The sequence below is a fragment of the Olea europaea genome, chromosome 13 (genome assembly GCF_002742605.1).
Source record: "Olea europaea var. sylvestris chromosome 13, O_europaea_v1, whole genome shotgun sequence".
Lineage (NCBI taxonomy): Eukaryota > Viridiplantae > Streptophyta > Magnoliopsida > Lamiales > Oleaceae > Olea > Olea europaea.
Window position 1 is genome coordinate 26,419,838 of NC_036249.1, and position 8,621 is coordinate 26,428,458.

General features: G+C 32.0%; 1 long non-coding RNA gene across 1 annotated transcript; it reads right to left on the reverse strand.

Annotated features, from left to right (window-relative positions):
* Window positions 1–798: 798 nt before the first annotated feature.
* LOC111408267 lies at window positions 799–2,012 on the reverse strand. Its single transcript, XR_002705319.1, has 3 exons — window positions 1,825–2,012; window positions 956–1,106; window positions 799–855 (listed from the first exon to the last, which is right to left on the reverse strand). It is a non-coding gene; the product is annotated as an uncharacterized LOC111408267 (long non-coding RNA).
* Between the last annotated feature and the right edge of the window lie 6,609 nt (window positions 2,013–8,621).

The following is an 8,621-nucleotide window of genomic DNA, read 5'->3' on the forward strand; positions in this document are numbered from 1 at the left end:
AAAATACAAATAAATAAATCAAGTCCAAGACATTGGACAATCAACAATGGCTGAAACTAGAAAGAGAATAGCTGAGAAGTTCCACTTACTCACACCCTAAATTAGGCGGAGGCGGGAGGTCGAATTGGGGAATATTACTTCAAAATAAAAGCCACCACTTACTTCCATCAATAACAAGTTTTTCTGATATTTTTGGGGGCAGTTTTAAACTCACTGTAGGGTTTACAAAGAAATAAAATTAAAACAAAAGAAGAAGAAAACACAACAAAATAAATTATCCAAAACGAACCCGGTACAACTTCAACCTTCAAGTGCAAAACTTCAATGTTTGCACCCAAAGTTATGCACAATTGCAGATAAACCCTAATTTTGATTAAAACGTATCCCTCAAATTGATTATCATTATCGGTACATTAAAAAATTTAATGATCTCTACCAACAACCAAAAAAACTTGAACCACAAAAATAACAATGAACTCCCACTTCGGATTGGAGTCTGAAGAATTCTAGAAGCGGAAGGAAAGGAAGTCGTCTCGTATGTTACTCTGTCTCAAGTCGAATTGAAATTAGATTTGAAAATTGAAATAGTGCCGTCCAGTTTGTATTTATAATTGTGCAGTCCAAGCCTTTTTTATTGGATATTTGTATTTGGAGGCTTGAAATTTGTATCCATTTTGAGACCCTGGGCCCGAGCCAATTTTTTGAGGCCCCAGTGTCAGCTCATTATCACATCTAAGTCGACATAATTCACCCTTTTGTTTTCATTTTGGAGAGAATAACCAAGATGTGCATTGTAANATCCATTTTCTCAGCTCATTCATCCGTTAATCGCCATCCTGACAACCTGATAAATAACTGCAAAAGTAGAAAAAATATAACGTTTGCCGATAATTGAATAATTATATTATTCCCAGTTAATAATATTCATTTAAGCACAGAGAAAAAAAAAACTTACATGACAATAGTATCAGAACTGCAAAGAGGACAAGAACCATGTGTGCAGGTTCCCATTCTTCTTTCTTAGATGATTGAGGAGCCAGTCCTCTCCTTGTGATATTGTTCTCAAATTTCGCTGTTTTCTTTTCTGCCAGACGTTTCGAAGTAGTCTGCAAATCTTTCTTATCATCAAGATTTAATGGAGTTGGAAAACAAACTTGTATAAACTGCCCCTTGACATGGGGACGCTAGAGAATTTTCATGATTATCCTTAATCTCAAATAAAGCCTATTGGAGATGCTCTTACTGTCTTACATAGCAAAATAAATAAATAAATAAATAAAGGAAAAAAAACTGGAAAAGAAAAATCAGAATCAGATCCCCAGTAAACTGCTATTAATCTTTATCTTTTCATCCCCAGGAAATTCCAATTGCGTTCAAGCTGTATATTTTTTTAAATAATAATTTCATATTTAATGCAAAAACAAGAGCATCAACCAAAAATGGAATATGTGGAAATGTAAAAATAAAAATATACTCCTTATTCTCTGTATCATAAATTGCGGCTTAAAAGAAAGGAAGAAGAAACTGAAGGTACTCTAAATTACGCTTCAGAAGTATCACCGCTCAGTCATCTATATCCAGACAAATTAAGACAAATTCATATATCACGTTCTATGGATATGAAAGAAATGAAGACATCTACGGAATCGATTCTCGTACAAAGTGAACAAGTAAAAACTAAATTTTTGTTTAAAAAAAAAAAAAAATTCCAGATTCATTAGCGCATGCAAATTGCAAAAGGAAAGTTATCGGGATAGAAAAATCTACGGTGAAGCCCAAGTTACCAAAAGATCAATGGGGAGAGAGAGAGAGAGAAGCCTCTACCATGATCTTTCCGCTTGGAGACTGGTAATGCTACCCGAGAAAGAAGAGACAGAGAATGCAAGTCTGAAAGACCTTTTTTGTAACAGCACGGGAACCTAGGACTTTTGACACAACTTATTCAGTTATCCCATCGTGCGATGCCTTGTTTATTTCAAGTGAGTGTTCAATTCAGTGACTTTTTTAGATTAAAAAAGTTCAAGGTATTCAATGTAAACAGTTGAAGGGTATTTAATGTAAACTTTTTGAGATTCTTGAAAAGTATTGATGTATATAATTAAAATTTTTATAAACTTTTAAGAAGTTTTTAAAAATTATGGTGTATTTAATTGAGACTTTTATAAAAAGTCCCTAAAAGTTATGACATATTCAATTAAAACTTTATAAAAGCCTCTATAAATTTTGAGTATTCAAATTTTAATGATTTCTAGAGTCTTTAGAGTACTAATTTTTAAGCAAAAAATACTCATATAAAATCTCAAAATTTGTCAATCATTAATCATGAGATTTTGGATGACTTTTACTAAAATTTGATTTTTCAATCTTTCTTTCATTTTTCCTTCCACGAACATGTATGATTAAAATTTATTTTTTTTCTATCGATTATATTTACAATTTTTTTCTCTTTTTTATTGTTTATCTCTATTTTATATGAAAAATTAAATTGAATTTTTGAAACTTTTTTTTCTTTTTTTCATTAATTTTTTTGTGAAAAAATATTTATTTTTTATTAAATTATAAAATTTTATATTAAAAATTTATAATTAGATTTAAATATATTGATTTTTATTTATTTTTAAAAAGTATATTATATTAATAATATTGAATATTAAATTTATTGCTTATCATATATATGTATAATTTTGATTATTGTTTATTTAATTTAGGTCTTAAATTTTTATTCTTTTAATTTTTTTTTAATTATATGGGAAGAAAAAGGGGGGAAATGAGGAATCATGGGAACCAACACCTCTTATGTGAGAATTTTACACCATTGTATTAGATCCACGTGAATTCTATTTCAAATAAAAAATTTCAAAAGTTTTTTTAATTATATAAAAGTCTATAAAAATTTTAAAATGAAAGTCTATAGAAGTCTAACAAAAAATTCCACTAATTTCATACAAATTTATATAAAAAAAAATTTCATCAAAGTCTTTAAAAGTCAATCAAAGTTTTCAAAAATTCCCATATAATACACTTAATTTTGAAAAATAAAAACTAAAATGAATCGATTCGTGGCTGGTTTGACTCGACCCAATAGAGCCGGCCTTCACCATCTAGAGGCCCTAAGCGAGCCAGCCCTGTTGAGGCCCTATACTTTATTTTTCTATACATATAACAATATTTAAATAAAAAATATCTATATTTAAATGAAAATTTTGTACAATCTAATAGATAGAACTGCTACATAAAATACCACATACAACTTGAGAGATTTGGCTAGCATCATATTTAGTCTTCTTACATCATGAGATCCAAAATTAGTAATCAAACAACTCAAATCAAGTTTTTTCAACATGTTTTTTTCAATGGAAATCATAGCTAATTCATTCAACCTCTATTGTGACATGATTCATCGAAAATAAGACTTAATCAATTTCAACTTTGAAAAACTTCTTTCAATGGACGTAACAGTGATTGGGATAGTCAATAATATCCTGTAAGCAATCCAAGCATTTGCAAAATGACGACTCACATAAGCAGCATTTCAGCAAAGCACATAGAAATACACAACAAAATACAAATAAATAAATCAACTCCAAGACATTGGACAATCAACAATGGCAAAAACCAGAAGAGAAATAGCTGAGAGGTTCCACTTACTCACACCCTCAATCAGGCGGAGGCGAGAGGTCAAATTGGGGAATATTACTTCACAATAAAAGCCACCACTTACTTCCATCAATAACAAGTTTTTCTGATATTTTTGGGGCAATTTTGAACTCATTGTAGGGTTTAAAAAGAAATAAAATTAAAATAAAAGCAAAAAAAAAAAAAACACAACAATAATTATCCAAAACGAACCCCGTACAACATCAGCCTTCAAGTGCAAAACTTTAGTGTTTGCACCCAAAGTTATGCACAATTGCAGATAAACCCTAATTTTGATTAAAACGTACCCCTCAAATTGATTATCATTATCGGTACATTCAAAAATTTAATGATCTCCACCAACAACCAAAAAAACCTAAACCACAAAAATAACAATGAACTCCCCCTTCGGATTGGAGTCTGGAGAATTCTAGAAGCAGAAGCGGAAGGAAAGGAAGTCGTCTCGTCTGTTACTCTGTCTCAAGTCGAATTGAAAATTGGAACAGTTTCGTGCAGTTCGTATTTGTAATTGTGCAGTTCAAGCCTTTTTTATTGGATTTTTGTATTTGGAGGCTTGGAATTTGTATCCATTTTGAGGCTCTGGGCCCAAACCAATTTTTTGAGGCCCCAAGCATTTGCCTAGGTGGCTTGGCCCTAGGGCAGGCCTTACAACCCACTAGTTAAAGAATCGAGCCGAGCTCAGATCGTTCATAGGGCCAGTTAAAGCTTGGACATCTACGTTGGCTCAGCTCATTATCACCTCTAAGTTGACATAATTCACCCTTTTGTTTTCATTTTGGAGAGAATAACCAAGATGCGCATTGTAAACGCCTTTGAGCTCTCACATTGGCGACTCTCTCTGATTTCCTTGGAGTTCTGTATTGCAAAGTCATGAGAAAGAAAATCATGCTGCGTGGCGAGAATGTCTTTTGTCACAAAAAATATTTTGATTATTTTTTAAATATTTTTTTGAAGGAAATAATTGCAAGAGGTACCAAGCCTTCTCAAAGTTGTATCAATCAATTAGATACAAAATCATCAATAAATAGATCCAAAAGTAAACAAACAAGGCATTCCATAATATAATTGAATCCAATAAACTAGAGGAAATACCACCTTGATTTTAGTACCATTTTCTAGTAAATAAAAAAATTTAACTTGTCACGTGAAGAAAAGCTCTTGTATATGTGGGAATTGAATACGAGATAATTCATAATTTAGTATCTTAAATCTTTTTTTTTTTTTTTAATGACGGGAGAACCAGTAGCTGCTACCCTTATGGTAAACAGCACTAGACAAACCCGATGCAACATGCTCGACCGAGAAGTGTTGGAAGAAAAAATCGAACTCGTGATCAAAGGTCTCACGCTCACCTATTCCACCAACTTGACCACCCCATAAGGGTATAGTATCTTAAATATTTGTTATAACCAAGGACGGAGCCAGGAAAAAATGTTGTGTTGATCTTAAATTTAAAAAATAAATAATGAATGAACTCACGCCATGAGAGATTCTGCACGGCACCCCAAACATAGTTCAAACGGCTAAACTTATGACACTAATGACAAAGTGAGTCAGATATTCAAATAAGTTTAAACATTTTAATCCTAAAGATGTTTTATTAAATCTTCATAGGTTTTCTTGCCAAATAAGAAATCTTGACACCTCCCTATAAAATATAAAATGTCAAAAACATGATAGCCATGAACAAATAATGTATACCCACCAACAAAAAATTAAGAAAAGCCTATTTTCACCACTATGAGACTCAGGGTCTAAAAAGAACAAGAAGTCATTCCAGTTATTAAAGGATTTCAGTCAAAATACACCGTTCTGAAAATATTATCTAATATGGATATTAGTCTTCTATATCAACACATTTTAATTTCACATGAAGTGGGAAAAATTGACCAAGAATATTGAGAGTTAAAAAAATTGGATTTATTTCACTTCATAATTTTAATAATGTTAATTTATAAATAAATAAATTTTTAAGAAATATTTTTTCTAATAAAATTAAATATAGAGCAAGTTACCCATTTTGATAATAACATCTATTTATGGTCAATAAGTATTTTTTAACTTGTAAGCATAATTAATAAATGAAAAAACAAAGAATTAAATTATTATTATTATTATTATTATTATTATTATTATTATTATTATTATTATTATTATTATTATGTCCCTCACCAAATTTTATATGTATGGTCAATTTCATTAGATAATTTTCTTGCTTATAAGCCTACAAACATGGATATTCTTTCTGATGTGAAGAGGTTAAAACATCAATTAATCCAATTCTGCCATTTCATTTGGGTTTAATTTCTTTAGACTATTGCAGCAAAAATAAAGTTGTTTTTTGCCTTTTACCTACCACATTAAATTTTAGAAGTTCTACTATTTTGAGCAAGAAATTTAGAAGTGGGCTAATTTTAAAACTTGGTCTATTTAAGAAAGTGGAAATTACATAAAATCATACTTTAACTATTCAACCTTCTAAAATCAGATTCAAAGTTTAATATTTCAATAATCAGAAATATTATTTTAATCAATATTTTATAAAATAAATATTTTACTAATATACTCAATTATATACACATTAATCTCCACCGGATTTCATTCCCACCGTATTTCATTCTTATTCCCTTTCTTCTCTCCACACTCTCTCTCCTCCCAAAAGGCATCGACTCTGTCTTTCTTCTCTCCACTGTCTCTCTCTGAACTCTATTCTTCTCTACCAGTATCGGCACCGCCACGGCTGCTGGGAATCATCATAGCATCATCTGAGCGCCACTACTATGAAATCGTCGTCGATCTGCCGTGCGGCTGAAGGAGGAGCTCCGTCGAAAGAGGGCCTCTGTTGCTGCGAAATCAGACCGGCGCGTTGCTGTGCACGGTAGCAGCATGGGGACCGGACAGATTGTTGCGAGATTTCTATGTTTTTGGTGGTTTTAGGGAGACTGGTGTGGTTGCGGTGGTGACGATGGTCGTTGGCGCAGGTGGTGGGGGTAGCGGATCTGTGGTGTATTGGTGCTAATTTGTGTGAGTTCTGTGTACGGGTGCCGATTATGTGTGGTGGTTGTGGTTCATTGGAGTAGTGGTGATGGTGGCAGAGATGGCGAGGTGCGGGTGGTGGTTCGTCGGGGTAGCGGTGGTGCTTGTCGTCGTTGGCGCGCTGCTCTGATTTAGGGTTTGGATATGATTTTTTTGGTGTTGGTCGGTGGTGAATGTGGCAGTGTGCGGTGGTTTATGGATGGTTTGTGGTTCTAGCAAGTAGCAACAGACGGTGGATGTTTTGATGATGACATTGGTGACAATGGTGGTTCGTCGATGATGGTTGTGGAAGTGGTGGTCACAAATGTTAGTTACAGTTATTTGGTTGTCTTTGGTGGCGGCAGTGTGGTGGTTTTTGGCGGCGGCGGTGGTTGTTGGTTTTCAGAGTTTGGTGTGTGGTGGCGGTGTGGTTACTGTGACGGTGACTTTGCGTTGATGTGGTGGTGGTTTTGCAGTCTGGTGGTGAGATGACGGTGGTGGCAGTCGGGGTGTGGTGTGGTGGTTAGATGGGACGTGGGGTGTTTGTGACCAATAAATTGGTTAATCGGTGTCCAACAAATAATATGTGACTTTAAAAAATGTAATTGTAACCCATAATTTATTAAGTTGTGACTGTAAAATTAATTGTGACCAATAAAATTTTGTTTTTGTGACTAATTAATGAATTGTGAGTTATGAAATTTTTGATTTATGACCTATAAATGAGTTGTGACCAAAAAAATTTTTATTTTGTGACTGATCAATTAATTGTGACTTATGAAATTTTTGATTTGTGACCGACAAATGAGTTGTGACTAATAAAAATTTTGATTTTGTGACCGACTAAAGAATTGTGACCTATGAAATTTTTGGTCCGTGACCGACAAATAATTTGTGACCTATAGAATTTTCAATTTGTGACTTAGAATCAATTTATTTGATAAGCGGAGGTTTGGTGGTGGTCACATATTATTTGATTGATTGTGACTATTAAATTGATTAATCCATGACTAATAAAAAATATGTGACCACCAAAAAAATAAATTGTGACCAAGAATAGTGTGACCTAAAAAAATAATAATTCGTGACCTATAATAGTTGTGATCTGTGAATTGTAAATAATTTGTAACATATAAATTTTTTATCCGTGACAAACAAATCGTGACTTACAAAATTTTTGAATTGTGACCGTAAACAGAATTTGTGACCTTAAATTTTTTGATTTGTGATCGAAAAGCAAGTTGTGACCAATAATTTGATAAATTGTGACTAAAAATTAATTCGTGACTAATTAATTTTTTTTATTTGTGACCGATGAACAAATTGTGACTTACAAGTTTTTGAATTGTGATCGTAAAATAATTTGTGACATAAAATTTTTTATTTATGACCAAAAAATAATAAGTTATTAATTAAATTGTTAATTTGTGACCAAATTGTATAGATATGTGAATTAAATATATTTAATTTATAAAATAATTAATTAATTAATTTAATAATAAATAAATTTTAATAAAAATCTGATTTTTGAAATTTAAAACTTATTTTCTTAATTTTGAAATATGTCATACTTAATCTCTCACTTATGAAATTTTTCCTTTAAGAAATTAGGCTGGAAGTGGTCAAAAAATGTTAGAGAAAGTGAATAGTGGGTTTTTTTTTTTTTTTTTTTTTTTCTAAATTGGGCCTAAATATAAATTTTAAGCAAATGTTACAAAGCAAAATAGGAAATGGGCCAATCCTCCCCTGGTTATAGCTTTAATATAACGTCGCTAAATTGACTATTGAGGCATTAGACTCGATTATTCTTATATTGAGTTCGTATTTGGAGGCAAAGATAGGATGGTTTATGCAGTTGGAGGACCATCGTCACAATGCTATTTATTGATTAATGTTTATTTTTATCTGTTTATGGGGTAATAGAATCCTTGTCAAAATTCATTGATTAA